General features: G+C 38.8%; 1 protein-coding gene across 5 annotated transcripts in view; it reads left to right on the top strand.

Annotated features, from left to right (window-relative positions):
• The window catches only part of TENM1 (teneurin transmembrane protein 1), a 1,319,062-nt gene that overhangs the window by 57,144 nt on the left and 1,238,141 nt on the right, over nt 1-23,777 (top strand). The window lies entirely within an intron of this gene.

Here is a 23,777-nt window from a genome sequence, read left to right as displayed (position 1 = left end):
ATTTTTTCAGAGCTAGATGCAGAAAAAAATTATTTTTAATTTGCAACCTGATGGAGGTCAGTATAGATGGACTAATAGACCAAGTCCCACACACTGCTAGAAGCCCAAATATTTTTTCAGAGCTAGATGCAGAAAAAAATTATATTCAGTTTGCAACCTGATGGAGGTCAGTATAGATGGACTAATAGAATGATGCTATGCCCAAAAGATTTTACTTCACTAGGTGCAGTAAAAAAATTGGTATTCTATACACAGGTGGTATATCTTGCAACACAGATAGGCTACTCCACTGACTAACACACTCTGCAATAGGCCAAAAAGGATTAGCTTTGCTAGATTCAGCCAAATGCTGTGAAAAAAACTTGCACAGCACTGGCACAGACCTGCCTGGCAAAAACTGATAGGAACTGATGTAACCTAGTCCTGAAAAGGACTCCAATTACAATTAGTCTTTACTCCCACAATCTATCTATTTAAGAGCACAGACCTGCTTGATAAAAGTCGTAGGAAATGCTGTAACCTAGTCCTTAAAAGGACTGCAATCACAACTATTCCCTACTCCCAAGCTATCTGTATATTTGTGCGAAAATTGGCTTGAAATTAACAAGGTATAGCGCACACAGCAACAGCGGTGCCGTCTAACACGCAGCTGCAGCAGTGAGAAAATGGTGGCGACGGGGAAAATGGCTTGGTCTTATAGGGCAAGGACATGTGACATACACTGCCAATCACACATGCCCTTGCTTGTGTGAAAAAAAGCACTTCGCTCCATGTGTGCGCTGCTGATAGGCTGACAGATTGCACCTCCCCACTGCAAATGCGGGAAAGAGAAAAAAAAATGGAGATCTTCATTGTTCCTGCAGAGATCCATCCCCTGCCCCTCCCCCCGCCCCGCTGTACACTCAAACTGCGTATTAACATTAATTTTCATCATTACTGAGAAAAAATCCAGTTATGATTTTGGTGCACGAACAGTTATCGAACATAACCTCGAACAGCCGAATTTTTCTCAAATTGTTCGTGTTCGCCGACCGGCTCGAACACCGCCCAAAACAGCTCGAATTTGAGATTGGCGAACAGTTCGAGTAGAACAACGCTCATCTCTATTTCTAACGTGTGCGCTTTTATTATAACGCCGTAATTCTGATCTGCTCACGTTTTCTGCAGGTGCGGTGACAGCAATTAGCACTTAGAGATTGCAAATCTTTTTTTTTCTGATTTTGTTGTTACTATGACTACTTATATTGGCACTTTGGCAATGCAAAGTCAACAGGTGTGATAAAGGAGAGAATAAGTTCTAGGCCAAATTCTACTGCTGGCATACATAAATGCCATTTTACTATAAGGTTATAATTAGCAGAGCAGTATTGGCTGCTTATATAAATCCATTGTGCACTGGCAGAAGAAGAGTGCATGTTTTTTTTTTCTTAAAAAACTTATGCCATGAAAACAGATGGTCTGGAAAATCAAGTTAGACTATTCATTTTCTGCATTCACTAATCAGTCTAAAAGCTGCACAGAAAATAGCTTATAGAATAACATTATCATCATAAAAAGTGAATAAAGCAAGTTTGCTTTTGTCAGTGACAAGTAAAACTACACTTACAAGTATGGATATTCAAAACTACACTCCTCAGTATGGAAATTGCAACATCAAGAAGGAAAAATTGTGAAATTGTGAAAATTATAAGATCGATATACATGTTAATGAAATGTAAATGATCCAAAAAATAGAAACAAAATTTCCAAAACACTTCAGCTAATTCAATATCAAGTATAAACACGTAGAAATACATTTATACACATTAGTATTCTACCATTGAGGTTATTAATGGTTGAGCAATGTTCTGCGATACTCAACGTACTTGAGCCCAGAAATCATCAAAATCCGCTGCTGGCAGCTACCTTTGAAATTGCTGACCATGACGTTCCAATCACTTTGAACAAATGGCCATCACACTGTATAATTAACAAATCAATGTAACTCCCAGCTGTGTACATTGACTGAAGACTAAAGGGGTACATTATGCCACCACACACCATAATTCTGGGAGAGGGACAAATGTGACATCCACTTGTAAAGGCTTTTCATGTCCTTTCCCACGTGGTCTTATCAGATTTGAAGAATGGCTCATATTGATGCATTCTTTACTGCAAGAGAAATTTGCCATCACATACCAAGCCAAAAGCATTAAAGCATAACTACAAGTCAGAAAGGATTTGCACAACATTGGGTTATGAGTCAGACATCCAGGTGTTCTGTTGATCTCTGGGCATCGCTCTTATAGGCTAGCATGGTGCAGTGCAGACGGCAAAATAGAAGTGTATACTCTACAATAAGGAGTTTTGCTTTTATCTTAGATGCATTGATACTAGAGATTAGTCTGGAGACCATGTACATCACGTCATGAGGAGGTCTTCACAATGGAAAGTGAAATGTCCCAGGAGCCATTTTTTGACACAATCCTAGGCTGCTCAATGCTGGTGAAACTGTGAGCACTCTGTGTGGCGTGCGCTACCATGGCCTGATGCTCCCATCAAGCACATCTAAAACATCATTGGATGGCAATTACAAAGCAAGGTGCCTGCAGCAGATCTTGATGCCCAAGTGCATTAGTGTGGCAGAACATTTCTCAGATAACCATTAATAACCTCATTGGTAGTTGCCAAGGCGGGTAAGTTTAGATAAAAGAAAACAGGGAAAAAAATATTTCATAGTAATTAAACTTCTATAAATGATCTAATAAGTAGCAATAGGCTGAGGTAACACTTAGGGTATGTGCACACATTGAGTATTTGCAGTAGATTTTTCTGCACCAAATACCAAAGTCGTGGCAGGAAATACTCTGAGCAATATACGTGCATTTTTACTTGCGTCTTTTTCCCATTGATTTGAATAGGTGAAAAATGCTGCAAAAACTGCTGAAAGTATTGACATGCTGCAGATTGGGAATACATCATTAATAATAAAAAATTAAGTAGCATTCCCTTTGCAGGTACTATAAAACATGGTGTTTTTTTCCTTTGCAAAAATACATTGAGTGAATAAGCTCTGAAAACTTAAGAAAAAGTCAGCTTTTCATTTCAAATTGCAATGTATGACTAGAGGTTGTAAAAGGAAGTGTAGGGGTTAATGTAACTGCACAAGCATTACTTCAGGTCTAGGTGATTAGGTGACATGCCTTTCAATTATGCAAAATGATTGTTCACTCTTACTCCAAAACTAATGCAAAGGAACAGCTGAACCATGTACTAAACAGATATAGCAGAGCTGAGCTGTATGTAATGAAACAGCTTGTGGTACAGCAGACTACATATATACAAGTAGTAAAACTATTCTTCCAGTTTACTTTAGCACAGCTCCTATATTGCCCCACTGTCTATGCAGAAGCCCCCAGTGCAGTGAACTTCACCTTTCAGCTCCATTGATATTGGAGCTTCACTGATGGGGGAAGGAGGAGAGGATAATGGAGGGAGACTGACCAGAGCGTCGGTACTTAATACCTCAGCACTGGTGCAGAGACGCATCTGGCCGACTGAACGATGGTGTTTTCTCTCCTGCGCTGATCGGACAGGTCAGTGTCCAGCAGGGAGAGAAAGCATTGCATGGCCGCACACATGCATCACTGTGCCCTGTTCTCTGTGAGCGGGGGAGGAGCAGCTCTCTGAGCACATGAGCACATATAAGCGGGGAAGGTCTAATACTGCAGGGGGCAGGCGGGCGGGCGGGGACAGCTGCCTCTGGACCCTAAGACGCAGGCACATTTCAGCATGATTTCTTCTTGCTGAAAAGTGTGTCTTATAGTCCAAAAAATACGGCATGTACTTAATTGTTCATATCAGCTGTTATTCACTTTTTATCATATCTTTTTGCATGCGGACATATAGGGTATCAAATATAATACATCACTAGGACACCATGAACATAGCATTTTCTGCAAGTCTTAGTCTGAGATATTTAAAAACATATCAGTCACTCTGTTACCTTACTCAATACCGTTATTGGTCTCAGTCTGAGTGTGACTTTTCATCTATATTTAATGCATTTCCATGATGTATCAGCCTTTATGTACTATTATTTGTGATATATCAACATATAGGTTGTCTTGTTTTAGACAGTAGACCAATAGTGGACACCAAAGTAAATGTAGATCCATTTATTTTAACTTTTTCATTTTTAAAATTTTGTACATCTATACAACAGTGTTGTGCATGCTTATTACTTTCCCTGATGCATTATATTCTATTACCTATTGTATCTCCTGTGGCACTTGTTTTAGATGTCATCACCCACTATTTTTAATTATGTTTAAATTCTGTATATTTCATATTATGATTAATAAAGATTAACTTTTGAAATACTTATGCAGCTGTTTCTATAGGTTTTGTACTTGAGCGTAGCTATTGACTGCAGTTGCAGTCATATTAATGTTTACATCGGCCTACTGACCAGCTCTCATTATTTGTAGGTTTAAATATAACAGGGTGTTACAGAACATAGAAAACCCCTTCCCATTTCATGTTGTAGGCAATGGCACCACATGGAAGAGAAATGCCACAAGACCTTGAAAAAGAAAGAAACTTCATTACACAACAATGGTAAAGGATGCAAGAAGATTAGCAGAGCTTTGGGATAGATATGATGTTTTGATCGCCTCTTATTGCATTTTATTGCAATGTTACGGCGACCAAAAAAACGTAATTCTGGCGTTTTGATTTTTTTCTCGTTATGCTGTTTACCGATTAGTTTAATTTATTTTATATTTTGATCGGACATTTCTGAACACAGACACACCAAATATGTGTTTTATTTTATTTTTTGTTTATTTTTAATAGGGGTAAGGGGGGTGATTTGTTTTTTTTTCATATTTTTTTAAAAACTTTTTACTGAATTCAATAGTCCTTTTAGACTGCGATCGTCCAATCGCCTGTGCAGATCACCTGTACTTTCATGTATAGCAGAAATGTATAGCAGAAATCACGATCTCCTATAAATGCCAGTCACGAGCTGGTGTTCACAGGAGCATCGTAATGACAGGCACATGGATCTTCTGCAGACCGTCGGCTGTCATGACAACCCATCGGTGCCCCATGACCACGTGACATAGGCGTCAATGGGTGGGATAAATGACATGCCTCAGGCTGGCGCATTTTAAATTCCACTGTCAGTGATTCACAGTGGGTTTTAACTTGTTAACAGCCACGGGCGGAGCACCGACCCACCAGCAGCTGTTAGAGGCACTTGATGGCTAATTAAATCAGACATCAAGTGTGGAGAAAGATGTGGATTCAGCGTGACAGTTGACATCCAAAACAGGGACACTACCTTTGACATACATGTACATCAAAGGTAGTGAAGGAGTTAAGACTAAGACTGAGAGTATATGCCGCTATAGAAAAAACATTGAGTTTGTCACATTTGTGTGGGTATCATCGAACCTTACTTCTGACAAGTCAATAATGATGTCGGCGGTGAGCATGGTGACTGACAGGTTGTTAGCATTGGTAAACCTTATAATGATCCTGTATAATTGCATTAGGAGAGTTGGTGAAATCCTCTGCTAATCTCCAGCGTGGGCTGAGCATGTGTAAACTGGCCCACTATCTCCTAAAGGGAATACCTCCGAAATGACAGAGTAATTCCAATTGAGTCACTATGTCACTTAATAATTAGTCTTTCTTGGGATCTTTCCATGAAGACGCCCTTTGGGAAATCGACTGCTCTGGATAAAGTATGCGACTACGTTTAGAGATAAATAAGGCAAAACATACCAACCTCAAACAAGTAAAATTCAATGAAATGATTTCAGCACCAAATGTAAATTTTGAGTTTTTTATTTATTTATTTGATTTTAATTATATTTTTCAATAATATGTAAAAAAATGTATAAATAACTAAAAATAAAGTGATGAATAAGCGTTTTGTAAAAGAGTAACCATTTAATATACAGAAATAAATACTGCAGAGGATCCTAAATTGACGGATCCAAATTTTTTTTATAACATTTTTCTTTTCTTCTTACATCAAAAACCTGTGCTGAGTAATTAAAATGACTGTAAGGATATTTTTTTTTGCATGCCCTGCACTCATATTTTGTGAGTACGGTAGTTGTCTGTATCTGATTTGTCCTCAACTCTCGACTGACTAAGTGCCAAATTAGTAAGTCTGCTTTTTAATTATAAGGTAGTACTTTGCTTATTTAGCACAAATTACCCATTTATAAATACCAATTGATATTAAATACTGCTCCTGATGCACTCAAATTATAGTAATATTTTCAAAAATTAGGTCTCGAGCACACAAGGAGGCCATGTGCAAGGAACCCCTAAATCTTCGCAGTATAGCAATATGGTGCTGCCATACATAATTTATATCAGTGTTCCCCAACTCCAGTCCTCAAGGCCCACCAACAGGTCATGTTTTCAGGATTTCCTTACTATTACACAGGTGACTAAATGCAGGTGATGCAATTTATCACCTGGGTAATACTAAGGAAATCCTGAAAACATGACCTGTTGGTGGGCCTTGAGGACTGGATTTAGGGAACACTGATTTATATGACACATGTCCGCATTGTTTAGGCTATGCTCCTACAATGTGGATCCAGGGGAATAAATACATTACTGTAATTCTAACCAACTGTTGAAATATGTATTTTTTTCTCAATAATTAACCCTGAATATAAATCAACAACGATTCATTATATTGCATTACAAATATGCCTTGAACAGTCCTAATATTTAAGTTTTACAGTGCCCCTGTCATGTGATTGTGGAGCGCTAATGGGTTGACATGACAGCTGGGGGTCGTCTGATGACCCCTGTGCCAGTCATTATGATACTCCTGTGAACGCCGGTTCATGGCCGGCATTCATAGGAGATCATGTTTTTGAAGCCCTGGTATACATAGCACAGGCGATCAGTCACTTGCAGCTTCAAGTTTCCTAAGAGGACTATTAACTAAAGTAAAAACAAAGTTTTTAAAAATGTGAAAAAAAAACATAAAAATTCAATTCACCCCACTTTTTCCCTATTGAAAATAAAACCATATATAAAAAAATACACATATTTGGTATCGCTGCATTCAGAAATGTTCGATCTATCAAAATATAAAATAAATTAATCCGATCGGTAAACAGCGTAACGAGAAAAAAATCAAAACACCAGGATAACGTTTTTTTGCCGCTGCAACATTGCTATAAAATGCAATAATGGTCGATCAAAACATCACATGATATAAAAAAAATTTTAATGCAAATTTTCAAATTTTTTTAACCACTTAAATAAATAAAAACCATATATGTTTTGTATCTGCATACTGGTATTGACTTGGAGAATCATACTTTTAGGCGTCGGGCGTTTGCTGGATCTGAAATTGGTTCAGAATCATCAGTGGATTCTGTGGTCTCCCATTCCTGTCCAGCTGGGGCAGATGCTGCTCAGCATCGCCGTCGGTCCCAACGCCTAGCTGGTGCACGAGATGTACAAGTTGTCTCTTGGGTCTTTGATCCTAGTAGTGTGAAGCCTAGGGCTACTACAGCCTAAGTCCAGCATGCACTGCACTGAGCATGCCCATGACGTGGCGGATCGTGATTGGTGATTTGGTGTCAGCTGATCAGGTGACCTGGCACCACCTGATTGGCCGCAGGTGACGTCATCAGTAGTGCGACCAATAATGTGACGTGGGCAGGGCTTAGTCTTTAAATAGCCTGCCCACAAACATGGCGGTGCGCTCTGATCATTGAGCTAAGGTTGTGTTACTGTGTGGACGCTTGTCTGTTTGAGCTCCACATGCTCTCTTGCTACTCTAGCTTTGGACAGGCAGGTTTAGCTGGGGATAGGCAGTCTTAGCTGGAGGGAGGCAGGTAGTTCCGTTTAACAGTCTGGCTCTGACGAGGGGGTCCCTATACACTCCGAGCAGACTGCGGACTCCGTATTCCTGGCACCGCCTGTTAGCCACGTGGAAAGATACTCTGCAGTCCGGTAGCACAACAGCTGGGAGCACGTATACACCGGTGTGAGTCACACACACGTCCTAGTGCCTTCTGCGTAGCCTCTGTGTAGTTAACAGGGCTACAGATACATTATTTGTCGCACATCTCTCGTGCAGTTAACGGAGATAGTGTGAATCCATTTTCCAGTCCCGATGTGCATTAACACTGGAGGGATTTATATATTAGTTGGGTGTTTTACCTTCTTACCCGGAAGGTGTTCGGCCGCAGTCTTCCAGGCTGCATCGCGGACCCCAGGTTCGGTTGCTTTCCATTATTAATAAAGTTGTTTGTAACCGTCCCCTTAACACGTACAGTATTGCCATTGATTTACTGTATTGTGAACATGGTAAATTAAAAAACCCAAAAACAATTGTGGAATTTCACCGCACTTGGATTTTTTTTCCTAATTTCCAGTACACTTCATGGCAAAATTAATGGTGTCGTTCAAAACTACAACTCGGCCTGCAATAAAAAAAAACCTCTCATACGGCTATATTGATGGAAAAATAAAAAAGTTATAACTCTGAAAAAATGGTAAATGGCCTGGTGGTGAAGGGGTTAAAGGTACCAGATTTAATTATTATAAAGTAAAACAATTCATACATTTTGTCACACATTTCTAACTTTACCTACTATAATATTTGCTTTAAACAGCCTGGTGCACAGATCATGCATTACTTGAAAATTTATGGATTGACACCAGTGTTAATAAAGATGAATGGAACAGTCAGTGCTATTAATATTGATACTTGGAAGCGGCATTTTGCAATAAGTCAAGAGATAAAGTAATTTTCTTTATTGCATTTTGAACCTTTAGAGTGAATAAACCCACAATGACTAAATGTTTTGTGTCTATAATAGTTATTAATGGTGTTTGTCCTGCATAAATAACACAACTCTTTTTGATTTCTCAATCCCTTGATACAAAGTACTCAATAAGTGATGGGTGTAAAACAGAGGGCAGTGCCATTGTCTCTGTTGATTCATTGGACCACTATCATATAACAGTACCTTTTGGATCTAAGCAGACAAGAAATACTGACAGTGTCAACAGCTATGGCAGCTGTAGTGACTATGGTGTATAATGAGATATCATTTCAACAACTTTTTAGAGTTTTTTTGTGATAAGCTGCACAACAAAAAGTGAAAATACAAATTATGATCAGATATTTGGAGTGATAATCTTTAAAGACAATAAATAATTAACTATCAAAATCCTAATAGCCTCCATCCCCAAAAATGGACACAAATATAAACTATATTTTATATTACCTGTATGTGGACCAATCAAGGCAATTGTGAAAACAGTTTTACAAAACACATTATGTTGTGCTTTTTGTTTTGTTTTTATTTAGAATGATATGCAATTGACAGTCTGATTTCCTTTAAAATATTTGCGTTTTATTTTACAGCCAATTAATGGCAGAGTTCTTTGTGGCAACTTACACTGCTAAAATTCATTTTCTGCCTTTTGATATAAATATCCTGTTCAAAGAAATAAGTATGCTATATGGGAGGTAAAATCTATGGAGAACATTGCAGGAAAACCAGTACAAAAGGGTTGTCCAGCCTCAGGGTACAAGTCTGCGGGCACTCTATGTGCCTGTAGACTTATGAATCCTCACATCACATGCATTGTGTGATGTGAAGATTCTCCAGAGCATGTAATGGGAAAGGCAGGCTCATGTCCACAAGTATATGATTTGAATACGTGCGGTCACATGCTGACTAGACTTGTGCAGTCTTGTTCAATGCAAGTGTATTGAGTGATGCCAGACACATCTAGTCGGAATGTGGCCGTAAGTATACAAATTGCATACTTGTGATCACATGTCCGCGGACCCTTGCCCCGGCAGAGGGAAATCATCACAGCATGCGCACTATGAGGGTTCACAACTTTGCAGTCACATAGAGTGACTACAGATTTGTAACCCAAGGCCGGACAACCCCTTTAATCCATCTATGATTTTCTTCTCTTTATTTGTTAGTGACATAGTTGCCTTCCTTTGAGCCAACACACTCAACAAACTGGCAATACGGATATTTGCATTCAGTACTAATTTATCTCTATTTATAAAACTTTGGAATATATATATATAGATTTGTTATTTTAATATTCTTGTAATGCTCTAAAATAAATCATCCTGGTAATAATTTTCTGATAAAAGTAGCTTCTGTGCACGTTTCAAGGTCATGTATGTTAATTAGATGTGATAATCTACAGTTGTAGGTACCAATGATCTTCAATTATTAACTATCTGTAAATGATGATTGTAGACACGGTTTTCATGATTCTGACAACTTACAATCCATCTATATTGAAAATGATGCCATCTACTCAAAGTTTCAAAGCGATCTTTGTTGTTACATTGTAGGCAGAGGAGATATATTGACAATAAGAATGGAGGACCATTTGGGAATTAAACCTTAAGAAATAAACCTAGTGACAAGTAATTGACTCCAAAGTCAGCTCCAAAAAGTGTTAATATCTGCTTCACCATTATATGAGATCCTGAGTTGATCTGAGAGTCTTCTACCACTTTGATAGTTTACCCAAACAGAAAAAATCTTAAAAATATTTATGTTTCTCATAATATTTATTTCTCAGAATTATTAGAGGGACATTCTTTCCTAAATTGCAGCTTGGAAGCACAAATAATAATACATAATTGTCATTAGTTCTCTATTTGAAATATTCATATATTTCTGTGCTGGACTTTTTCATTTTTAAAAGAAAAGATGAATAGACAGATAGATAAGAGATAAAAGTGCTTTAACGATTTAAGCACATTTTGCTAGATACCTTTTATGGCCAAGGAAGAAGTAAACCAAAAATATTATACACATATTGCCTCTCAGCTGTCTTTGTGCTACAGATCCATGTTCGGAGCTATACTGGCTCACTTCCTCCTTCCGACTCTTGTCTTTACTTCCGTCTTCACTCTAGGGGGTCTCTGGAGCTGACTAGACTTTAAAGAAACACTCTTCCCATCAAAATTTTTATTCTCTTAAAATAAAGCACTGTGTACTTACAATTGCTTATTTTGCCTTTCTACCCAGTAAATTCTTCTCTTTTCTCTCCTCTATGTAGAAACAGGAAGTCTCTTGTCCCTGCATTTATCATTCCCCTCTTTAACTCTTGATCAAGCTGCTCTATCCTCCCTCTGAAAAGTGAAGTTGCACTGACTCATGATTCATGCTGGTAAAATAGACTTCCTGTTTTTAAATGGAATCTAGAAGGATTCAGCTAGTCAAATCATGTGATTTCATAGACCTAAAGAAAAAGAGAAGATTAAACTGGATAGAATGGCAAAATGAGCAATTGTAAGTACACAGTGCTGTATAATATGATGACTGCAATATCTTAAGAGGATAACATTTTGATGAGAGTGCTTCTTTGTTGTTGCTGGGCAGGGCACATCCTGATATTGCTTGAGGACTAACGAGTGCCAGCGGCACCAAACAATAAAAAAATGCTGTATATGGGAGAAAAGACTGTATCTGGAAGTTGAGAGTGAACCAGTGGCGTGTTGGGAGGGGAGATGCTGCACCAGGGAGGTGATGGGCAAGGTCAGTATAATATATTTAAGTTTTTAACCCATCTGGAGAGACCTCAGTGCGTAATAAATGGCTTTTACCTGTAAATCGCTTGAATTACCAAGTCAAGCTCAAGAGAGCCTACTAAATTCAATTTCAGCAGATTCGTTTATCTTAATAGATATTAGAATTATTACATTTTGTAAGTTGTTTTTTTATTTTAAATTATAGCAAGAGAGTAATCAATAAACATAACAACTCATAAAAATGTTATTGCTATGAGAATATGCAGTATATATTTACCGGAAAGTAAGAAGTGAGGTGTTAATTATTCCTGGCAAGGAATAGACTCATCCCATATGTGTGCTTAGTTTATCAGTTCTTTTCACTGTTCCTTATTTGTGTCTTCAAATATTACAGCTCGTCTTTTCCATAAATATGACAGATGGAGGCAAAAGTGTTGTTTTTTTGAAGATCAAAGTTGAACAGTGTCTCTTCCAGAATGAGATATTTACAGAAATGTGCTCCGTGCAAAAATTAGAAAAAAAACACTCCCATATTTAAAAAAAAAAAAATACCACTTAAAAATAAAATGATAAAACCCTTTTATCTCTACGGGTGAGCATCTGAAAGTAGGAAACATGTAATTGTTTTTCTCTGTGTATTCAATTTGTACTTTGATGTACTCAACACATTATTTCCACAGCACAAATTCAGATAATAATACATATATAAAGCAACAGTGCCTTTGAAATTGTAATAAATCCTCTTTACTGTTGATGATGCTTTTTGTAATGGCCATCACAACTCTATTAAAAAGTGAATTTTGTGTGTGGTGTGTGTATGTGTATCTATTTATATTTATACATACAGCTTAAGTGTGTGCAATACTCCACCAAGGAAATTGGCAAAACTTCCTATCAAGGGTATGAAAATCCAAAGAGCGAGGCAACACATCCAAAATAGTGAAAAAGTAAGGATCTTCTATTCATCAACACTATCTGCCACGATTTTGCTGTCTTTACGTAGTCGTTGCAAATTTTACAACTTTTTTAACCGATGTTGTCTTTGCAGATGTTCAAAAAAAGAAAACTATTAGTTGGTGTGGCGGAATCAACCCCCTGTGTCTGCTAAGAACCATAGAATATAGACTATAACCAAGACAGACTAAAATGTTGGATTTCCTTTCTATTTCCACATGCTGACTTATCAATAAAACTTTAATTGCTTATTTAAATGAGTTCCATGAAAATTTGCAATATTGTTTGGAGAGACATCCCCTACTACAGAACAACACTGTCTTCTAGCTATGAATGCCGACCAGAAATTTCATCTCAGTTTGGCAAATCATTACTTGACAAATTAACTGTAATTATAGCCAGAAGCTGAGAAAGGGGACGTTCCCCTAAAACATTGCAAAGTCGGTGTAATGTGTCTAATACCTCTGTGAAAGGTGAATATATAGACTGAGAAAGTTTCATTGTGATCACATGGAACATATGGATATTGCCAAAAAAGTTCTTTGTAAGGACATTCTGGATGTACAGAATATAACATATGCAGCGGGTAAAATAACTATTGAACATGTCACTAATTTTCTACATAAATATATTTCTAAAGATGCTATTGACATGAAATTCTCACCAGATGTCAGTAACAACCCATCCAATCCACACAAGCAAAGCAATCACACCATGTCCATAAATTAAGTTGTGTGTAGGGATGAGCAGACTGTTGGAAGTTCAAGTTCGTCAGGTTCGGCCGAACTTTAGTCCAAAGTTCGGTTCAGGTACCAGAACTTGACCCCGGACCCGAACCACATATCAGTCAATGGGGACCCGAACTTTGGTGCTGTAAAATGGTCATAGTAAGATCTGGGGGCTGAAAAAGGAAGAAAAATGAGGTTAAGAGCAGGATAATTGCCCTGCAAACAAATGTGGATAGAAAAATGTCTTAAAATAACAATAAAAAAATAAAAAAGAATAATCTTGAACTAGGAGGCAGAGGTCCAAGTGGAGGAGTGTGGCAGTGTCTTACCTGCATACAGTATTTTACTGTACTTGTTAATAAATAAATAAATAAGTTAAAAAAACATTATGGGGACACCCCTATTTTAAATAACCAGCCAAGGAAAGCCAACAGCTGTGAGCTGGTCTTATTATGTTGAGAAGAAGCCAATATTAATGAAGCTTCCTATTAATATCAGCCCCCAGCTGTCCGCTTTGCCTTTGCTAGTTATTAAAATTGGGGGGTCCCTAAAAAAAATGATGTAGGGTCCCCCCTATTTTTTGGGCAATCGGGAAGAGCCGTGGCTAAACTCCAGATTTGGCACATCTAATGGATGTGTAATTTCTGGGGCGGCTGAGGGCTAGTCTTATTAGGCTGGGAAGGGGACCTTCCTAGCCTATTAATATAAGCCCCTAGCAGTCTGCTTTGCCTTAGATGGTTATTAAAAATTGGGGGGACCCCCACATCATTTTTTTTAGGGTCCCCCCATGTAATAATAATAATAATCTTTATTTTATATAGTGCCAACATATTCCGCATCGCTTTACAATTCAGAGGTTCATATACAACAGTCATAAGCAACATAGTTAAAGATAATACAATAATTAAAGCAAAAACAATGACGGCCATGCTCGTAAGAGCTTACACTCTACAATGAGGTGGTGGTGACACAAAGTAGAGGAGCTTATTTACAATTGTGGGCCAGCCATCTTGAGGAAATGGGGGGATAGCTAATGGCTGCATGAGCTAGTCACCAGCCAATATTTGTAATGCTTTTGGATGCGGTGGAGTTTGATGGAGAATTCTGTTCAGAGAAATAGTGAATGGGCTATATATAAAAGGACTTTGATTAGGGAACGTGGTAGGCAGATGTGTTTTTAGGAAACACCTAAAACTGTGTAAGTTGTGGTAAGTCCTAATTTCTTGGGGTAGAGCATTCCAGAGAATTGGTGCAACTCGGGAGAAGTCTTGGAGCTGAGAGTGGGAGGTACGAATTAGTGCGGATGATAGTCCAAAGTCGCTTGCGGAGCATAGAGAACAGGTAGGCTGATAAACGGAAATGAGGGAGAAGATGTAGGGGGGTGCTGCACTGTGGAGAGCTTTGCGGGTGAGAATTAGCAATTTAAATAGGATACTATAATGTATAGGCAACAAGTGCAATGACTGGCACAGAGCGGAAGGGTCCGAGTAACGATTAGCCAGATATGACCCTGGCTGCTACATTAATGTAACAAAATAGGTAAAAAGCCAAAGGGATGTATACTTTCGCAGGTCACTGTATTTAATACAAAAGCCAGCATGAACGGCGCCGGTATGAAATTTAAAACAGAAAGAAGATACAGACACCAGAGGCAGTGAAAGGGCCAGGGCAGAGCCGAAGACTCTATAGAAAAAAGCACTCCGGCACCACGCCTAATAACCAGTGCATGCAGACGCACACTTCATCTTAGTTGTAGTACTCATGGATTCTTTAGCGGTGGTGCAGTTGCCAAGACATACTGATATCAACGGATAAGGAAGAAGAAAGGCAGCACTCACCAAATCTAGAAGATAAGATTGTCCTTTATTGTTGCATATAGGACATATGAGCGGCATGCAGGATCAGGGAAAGGCGGTGCGGGGGAGGGTGGTGTTGGACGATGGCCGTTTCCCGCTCATGGACCTTGGACCTGTGGAAGCTCCATGGAAGCGCCATGAGCATGAAACTGTCGTTGTCCAACACCTCCCTCACCCGCACCACCTTTCCCTGATCCTGCACGCCGCTCATATATCCTGTATGCAACAATAAAGGACAATCTTATTTTCGCATTTTCACACGTCGGACTGCTGGTCTGGCGCGTGCGCACTGAGGCTGTGTGATTACCAACTTCAGTGCGCACGCGCTGTGACCCGTGGCTCCCGGCGCGTGCGCGGTGAATGTATCGTGTGGTCACCGCTGCAGTGTCACTGCGCATGCGGTAACTTCACCGCGCACGCGCCGGGAGCCACGGGTCACAGCGCGTGCGCACTGAAGTTGGTGATCACACAGCCTCAGTGCGCACGTGCCAGACCAGCAGCCCGACGTGTGCAAATGCGCATGTGCCCCTCAAACCTAACACTTGCCAGGAGCAGTATTCAAATGTCATGGGCGGCGCCAGCACTAACTGAACGCGACGACCGCCCATGACAGAATGTGAGAATCACACCCCTATGACTGAATACGTGCAGGTAAGACAAAGTGTATAAAACGTTATAACATCATTTTATTACAACCGATTTTCATGAAAAAAGCTTGTTAGTGATGCACATTGCATCACTAACAACGCTATGGGGGCAGTGATGGTAGTAACTAGGACGTGACAGGTTCCCTTTAAGTGTATTGCTCCATCAGCTCTAAGTCACACTTCCTATTTGCATGTAAAAGACAAGTATTGGATGTTTCCTCAGTGACTACATTGTCGACAGTCTTCATAGGCCTAACAGGTCACAGCCAACATAGTGGCATAAAAGAGAACACCATAGAAACCATTGCCATAGAGACGGTTGTATACTTTGATTACATGTGAAAAAGTTTAAATAATAAATATTATAACTTGACATTTCCTTTATCCTACTCTTTTTATTCTGGGGTAGCTGGAAGTAGTTTAGGCCCATGAATAGTAAGGTCTGGCCATTGATTTCTCTGCTCTGTGCGCTAACTATAGTATTTGCTTTATTGAGAAACACAGTACTTATCATTTTGGTATATTTTATGCCTGTAGTTGCAAATTAATGTTCATTTTTCTCTGAACCTCTTTTTCATATGTTTTTCTTTTTATATAAAGGATAAATAAACTGGCTTGCACATTATTATTGTGGTGTTATAAGTAATCCCACATTTAGAGATGATTTACCGAAGCAGACTTCCTTAGGAACAGCACATAATGCCTGTATGTAGCTAATGTGGGTTAAAAATATACTCACGTATTCTCAGAAATGTAAGAAGTAATCATTAAAATATGGTTACACATGTCAGGTTTCATCATGAAAGTTATTGTGCTCATTCCTGTTAATGAAGTGTGTGTATGTACAGTACAGACCAAAAGTTTGGACACACCTTCTCATTTAAAGATTTTTCTGTATTTTCATGATTTGAAAATTGTACATTCATACTGAAGGCATCAAAACTATGAATTAACACATGTGGAATTATATACTTAACAAAAAAGTGTGGAACAACTGAAAATATGTCTTATATTCTAGGTTCTTCAAAGTAGCCACCTTTTGCTTTGATGACTGCTTTGCACACTCTTGGCATTCTCTTGATGGTGACAATATATAGACAAAAGTTTCAAAACATCTCTATTCAGTATTGAGTATGAGCGCCACATACAGAATGTAGGCACTTACATGCCATGGCATGTTATCAATGAGGTTATTAATGGTTGAGGAATGTTTTGCCATACTGAATGCTTCTCAGCAAATTATTAAGATCTGCTGTGTGCACCGCCCTTTAAATTGTTTACCAAAGATGTCCCAGATTTGCTTGATGGGAGACAAGACAAGTCCGGAGACACAGCAAGTCATGGCAGAATGTTTAAGCCATGTAGGCTGCTAACAAGAGCATGAGCAACATAGTGCCTGGCATAGTTATGTTGAAAGATGGCTATGGTGAGACTTTGGACAAATTACCATACCAGTAGTTTCATGACCAAATCAATGTAATGCTGAGCTGTTAGTGTACCTGAAATTAACATCTAGAGGGGTCCAGCTACCATACATTTTGCTACCACACGCCATAATCCCGAAAATAGGATAGATGTGATATTCTTTTGTGAAGGCCTCTTTGTGGTGTTGACATGTCACATCCAAAGAATGGTGTGTAAAGATCCATTCTGTACTTCAAGTGAAATTAGTCATCATATACAAAGCCTAAGGCATTAAATAGTGTCTACAGAAACCATCAAAAAGCATTTGCATGACATTGGGCTGCAAGCCAGACTTCCAGCTAAAGTTTTTTCACTGACCTCATACCACCACTCTCAAGACTGCAATCGAGATTAGAAAGGAGGTCTATCCTATTATCGGATGAGTCCTGCTTTTGTCTTGAATGCAATGATAGCAGGAGAATGGTCTAAAGACCACTTGAGCAACATCGTAAATATGCCTCAATTTTTCAACACAATAATGTTATTGTGAACAGCCTCGGTGGTTTAAACATGCATCATGGCCTGCAGCTCCTCCACATTTGTCATCTAGAACATCTGGGATGTCATTAGCTAGCAATTGCAAAGGATGCTGCCAACAGTGGATCTTGATGATTTGAATGCCCAAGTGCATTTAGCTTGGCAGAACATTCATCAGTCAACAATTCATAACCTCACCGATAGGATTTAAGAGATAAACAGCAGGTTAATAAATAAACGGTCAACCCCTAACTGGTGATTTTTCTAATTATGAGTTAATAAAAAATATGCGCAAAACACTCCCTAATGTCCCTCAAAAATACCTAACTTGTAGCAAAATCCGTGCCTGAACTTCCAGGTTGAGGGGACCATGCATGCAGAGCAGGATCCCACAATCTTCTGTGGCTCCTCTCAAAATGAAAGCATGAGATTTGGCTCATTATTGCGAAATGTTGCTCTTTGCACTGACCCGCTGCTGCATTGTTTATTAATGAGACCAAACACTAACTGCTCTAAGAATGTTACCATTTGGTCACTGCTGTGTCTGTGGCAGTACTGAGTTAGTGTAAAGAGTGAGATCTTGTGCTTTCACTACGAGACAAGTCGTGGAGGGTTGTGTGATCCCACTCTGCTTGCTGGTATCCCACAACTTGGACGTTAGGGCCCCACTTTTGCTAGAATGTGGTGCCCTTTTAGGAAACATTGGTAAGTGTTCTGTGCAATTTTGTCAATAACGTATATTTAGAAAAACCACCAGTCTGTTGCTGCCCACACTATTTTATTAAATAAAAAAGGCAGCCCTGGGTTGATTATATTATAGGTGCTCTTTAAAGAAACAGTTCGGGATTATAGCAAATATTTTACTTTGTTTTATTTAGCTAATTTTGTCTATAGGACGCACATGGTGTTTCAGTATTCTGAAATTTAAAATCAATATATTTACATCAAAAAACTGTCAAAAATACTTTTTAAATATTGTATAGATTAACAACATAGACCATGTCTTATGTTCTGTTTATGATGGCCAAATGATAAATGAGGAATCCCCTTAAATACTATAGTGACAATTACTGAAGACCTAAATCATTGTTTGACAAATTATTAAGCCAGGAAAGAACAGATGTAAAAGCTGTATTAACTTATAATGAGACTTTGGTAGAAGCACCTGCAAGTTGCGAGGTGAAACTTCCATAAATCAGACTTGTTTTTTTTTTATCACATACATAGACAATACCGTATAGAAGTCAGATATAGAGAACATTCTGAAAAGCATACACAATATATAAAGCTTATACATAGTATAATAGAAAATATCAGTAATGTACTCCATCTAACATATATATGAAATATATAGCAAGCAAGGTATCTGGAATACATAATTCCAAAATACTGTGAAGGTGAGTATATACAGTGGGGAAAATAAGTATTGCTACACTGCCGATTTTGCAAGTTCTGACACTTACAAAGAATGGAGAGGTCTGTAATTTTTATCGTAGGTACACTTCACCTGTGAGAGACAGAATCTAAAAGAAAAAGCAGATATTTGATACAATAGAAAAACAGAATTTAATATTTGGTACAGAAACCTTTGTTTGCAATTACAGAGGTCAGATGTTTCCTGTAGTTCTTGACCAGGTTTGTACACACTGCTGCAGGGATTTTGGTCCACTCCTCCATACAGATCTTCTACAGATCTTTCAGATTTCGGGTCTGTCGCTTGTCAACATTAAGTTTCAGCTCCCTCTAAAGATTTTCTATTGGGTTCAGGTTTGGAAACTGGCTAGGCCACTCCAGGACTTTGAAATGCTTCTTATGGAGCCACTCCTTAGTTGCCCTGGCTGTGTGTTTCTGGTCATTGTCATGCTGGAAGACACAGCCATGACCTATCTTCAGTGCTCTTACTGAGAGAAGGAGGTTATTGGTCAAAATCTCGCGATTCATGATCCCTTCTATATTCCCTTCAATACGATGCAGTTTTCCTGTCCCCTTTGCAGAAAATCAGCCCCAAAGTATGATGTTTCCCCCACAATGATTCACGGTTGAGACGGTGTTCTCAGGGTTGTACTCCTTCTTCTTCTATCCCCAAACACAGCGAGTGGAGTTGATACCAAAAAGTTCTATTTGGATTTCATCTGATCAAATGAGCTTCTCCCATGCCTCCTCTGGATCATCCAGATGGTTATTGGCCAATTTCAGACGGGTCTGGACAAGTGCTGGCATGAGCAGGGGGACCTTGCGTGCCTTGCAGAATTTTAATCGATGACGTCGAAGTGTGTTACTAACGGTAATGTTTGAGACTGTGGTCACAATGAGTTGAACTCAGTTCAGCTCGTTGCAAGCTTTGGAAAATACTTACTGTGCATTTGCTGACCTCTTTTGGCGGCAATATACTGAGCAATACACTGATAAGTAGATTAATAGTTATATGGATAAAGAGATATATAATAGATATAAGGATAGATATATAGATAATAGATATATGGAGAGATAGATAGATATATGGATAGATAATTAGATTTATAGATAGATAATAGTTAGATATATGGATATATAGATATATTGATAGATAGATAATAGATATATGAATAGATACATACATTTTTAGATAGATAATAGTTAGATATATCGATAGATGGATAGATAGATATATGGATTGATAATAGATATATGGATAGATAGATAAAAAGATAATCGATAGACAGATATATGGATAGCTAGATATATAGATAATAGATAGATAATAGATCGATATACAGATAGATATAAATATGTGATATATATAATCAGTGCTTTGCATGTGTACCTTACTGTTCATGTCATTTATTAATAAATGCGTAAATTTCTGTAAAGAAAATGGCGTGGGGTCCCTCATAATTTTATTAACCAGCAGAGGGAAAGCGGACAGCTGGGGCGGATGTTTTTAGCCTGGGAAGGGGGTAATACCCATGGAGCTTCCCAGGCTACTGATATCAACCCCCAGCTGTATACTTAGACTTCACTGGCTATTAAAATGGGGGACCCCAAAAAAATGATGTGGGGTCCCCCTATTTTAACAGCTAGCATTCCAGTTGAAGCCAATGTCCCCTGTAATAAAGGTAAAATAATAAACCAACCTCATCTTTACCTTTCCGACGCAGTCCAAATATCTAGGATGCCACGATGATCCCATGAACAGAATGGCCACATTGCAAAATGTGACTGCTCTGTTCATTTGCCGGGAATACGCTCAGTGTATTGCCGGCTAATGAGGTCAGCGCATGCACGGTGATTATACTTACCACTCATTGGCAAGCGTGGGAAAATAATGTGTTTTATTTTTATTTGAACATTTTTTTATTAATTTTAACATTTTTTTTTTAACTTTCAGCACAGCACAGGCGCCGGCAGATGAGAGACTACTGCTCCCATCCAGCGGCGCCTCAGCTTGCTGTTTCATATGGCAGTAGGCACTGGCTGATGGTGGTAGTAGTACCGTCAGTTGGCGCCTATGACCCGCGGTAAGCTTTTTACCTCCGGGTCACTGTCACAGCTGTGGCATCATGCTGACACCTGTCAGCATGATCTCAAAACGCTCTGACCGCGGTAATGCAATTACCGCCAATAAGAGCCTGTGTTTCCTGCACTGTCACGCGGGGAACCTGGTATATTCGGCTCCCCCATTCACATGAATGGGATCAGTGTTCGGGTTCGAGGTTCGGGTACTGTTCTGGTACCCGAACCTGAACTTTTAATAAACTGTTTGGCGTTCTGTTCAGTTAGCCGAACTCAAACAGTCACGGGCTCACCCATCACTAATCCTTACCCCACGAGGCAAGATCTTCCATAGAGTCCCAGACAGAGGAAGATTGATAATCATCTTGTGTTTCTTCCATTTTCTAATAATTGTGCCAACAGTTGTTGCCTTCTCAACAAGCCGCTTGCCTATTGTCTTTGGTCTTGGCCATGGTGGAGAGGTTGAAGTGTGATTGATTGAGTGTGTGGACAGGTGTCTTTTTACAGGTAACGAGTTCAAACAGGTGCAATTAATACAGGTGATGAGTGCAGAGTAGGAGGGCTTGTTAAAGATAAACTAACAGGTCTGTGAGAGCCAGAATTCTTGCTGGTTGGTAGGTGATCAAATACTTATTTCATGCAATAAAATGCAATTTAAATATTTAAAAATCGAACAATGTGATTTTCTGTTTTTTTTATTATTAGGTTCTGTCTCTCACAATTGAAGTGTACGTATGACAGAAAATACAGACCTCTGTATTCTTTGTAGGTGGAAAAACTTGCAAAATGGGCAGTATATTAAATATTTATTTTCCCCACTGTATATATACAGTGGCAAGAAATTGTGAATGACATACTCAAATAAGTCTGGTCAATAATTGACAAAACATGTAGTATAACAGCTGCCCTGAAAATCTCACGTATGCCTCCTGAAAGTTTGAATTCAGACTTTCAGGAGGCATACGTGAAATTTTCAGGGTACCCATTATACGACATATGGTTTTGTCTATTATATAGTTTTAAGGTTGAAGGAAGACTAAGTCCATCTAGTTCAACCCATAGCCTAACATGTTGATCCAGAGGAAGGCAAAAAAAAAACATGTGGCAAACACTAAGCTACAGATTGGGGGAAAAAAATTCCTTCCCGACTCCATAAGAAATCAGTCTAGTTCCCTGGATCAATGCCCTATCAAGGAATCTAGTATATATAACCTGTAATATTATACTTTTCAAGAAAGGCATCCATGCCCTTCTTAAATGTTAGTAGTGAATCACTCATTACAACATCATGTGGCAAAGAGTTCCATAGTCTCACTCAGGGCTGTGGAGTCGGAGTCGGAGTCGTGGAGTCGGAGTCAGAGTTAGTTTTGGTTGGAGTCAGAGTCAGTAGAAATGTGCCGACTCCGACTCCAGCTTTAAAAAAAATGTATTAATATTTCATAATTGAACTTTCACATGAATTTTATAAATGTTACTCAAATATATATGTTCTATCAAACTATGAACAACAGTGATAAGCAGTTCTGCTGGAGATAGAGACATTTCTTACTTCTTGTGTGTCACTGTTCTCCACTGCCCTTATCTAATCTTATACTTGGTTAACCTCATGCTGCCCCAACCCCCCTACTTAGAATGTATGAAACTGAAAGTGAAAATGTGTTGCAAATTCTTAGTAGTAAAGCTCCTCCTCTAGACTAGATGTTTACTAGGTGTGCATCTTCCAAGCATCTCACAGCTGCTACTCAGAAGAGGAAGACTGTAAGAAGTATTATCCTTTCAGCAAACTTTGCATCAGTTAACTGTGAGTACACGAGGAATAACAGTATTACTGACCACTATATCAATTGTACGACCTGGCAAAAATTTTGTACAATTGTTTTTAGGAAAAACAATTGTCATTTGGATTGTGAATGCAGAATTAAAAACCTGAGAATGTCAAAGAAGCGTCACATTAAATCAGCTGTATTTGAACATTTCACCATCACTCAAGATAGAAAACATTATGTCTGTCAGTGTATGACAAATGATCCAGATGAAAACAAATGCTGTGAAGGCAAGATCAGTGCATATTCAGGCAAAGATAAAAATGCTCCTACCAGAGCTTCTAATCTAAAGAGACATTTACAGCGCTTTCATCCAGAAGTACTGAAAGCAGTGGATGAGAAAGACTGCATCCAAACCAATGAACCAGTGCCCAGCTCTTCCAGCCAAACAAAGGAGCAGAGAACTTTGCAGCCATCAGTTGCAAGATATTTTGTCAGTGACAAAGTTACTGTGACAATGACAGTAGATACATTTAAAAAACAGATCATAGAGCTTGTTGTAAAGGATAGTGTGCCTATTTCATTATTTTCACGACCAGCTTTTATGTGTCTGAATGGAGAAAGGGCCCGCAAGCTTGGTGTTTCTCTGGAGAGAGAGAGTATTAGAAAATTAGTAATCAAAGAAGCTTTTAAACATAAGGAAGAATGTAAAAAATCTCTCAAGGGACGCTTTATGTTTCTTAAAATGGATGCCTGCACACGTCACAGAGTGAACTATTTTGCCATCAATGTCCGATTTGTTTGTGACAAAAATGAAATAGTTACCAAGACATTGGCAG

The sequence above is a fragment of the Phyllobates terribilis genome, unplaced genomic scaffold (assembly GCF_046119375.1).
Source record: "Phyllobates terribilis strain yellow unplaced genomic scaffold, ASM4611937v1 Scaffold_7__3_contigs__length_470593459, whole genome shotgun sequence".
NCBI classification, from domain to species: domain Eukaryota; kingdom Metazoa; phylum Chordata; class Amphibia; order Anura; family Dendrobatidae; genus Phyllobates; species Phyllobates terribilis.
Note: the sequence above shows the minus strand (reverse complement) of the source record. Positions and strands in the feature narration are given on the sequence as shown.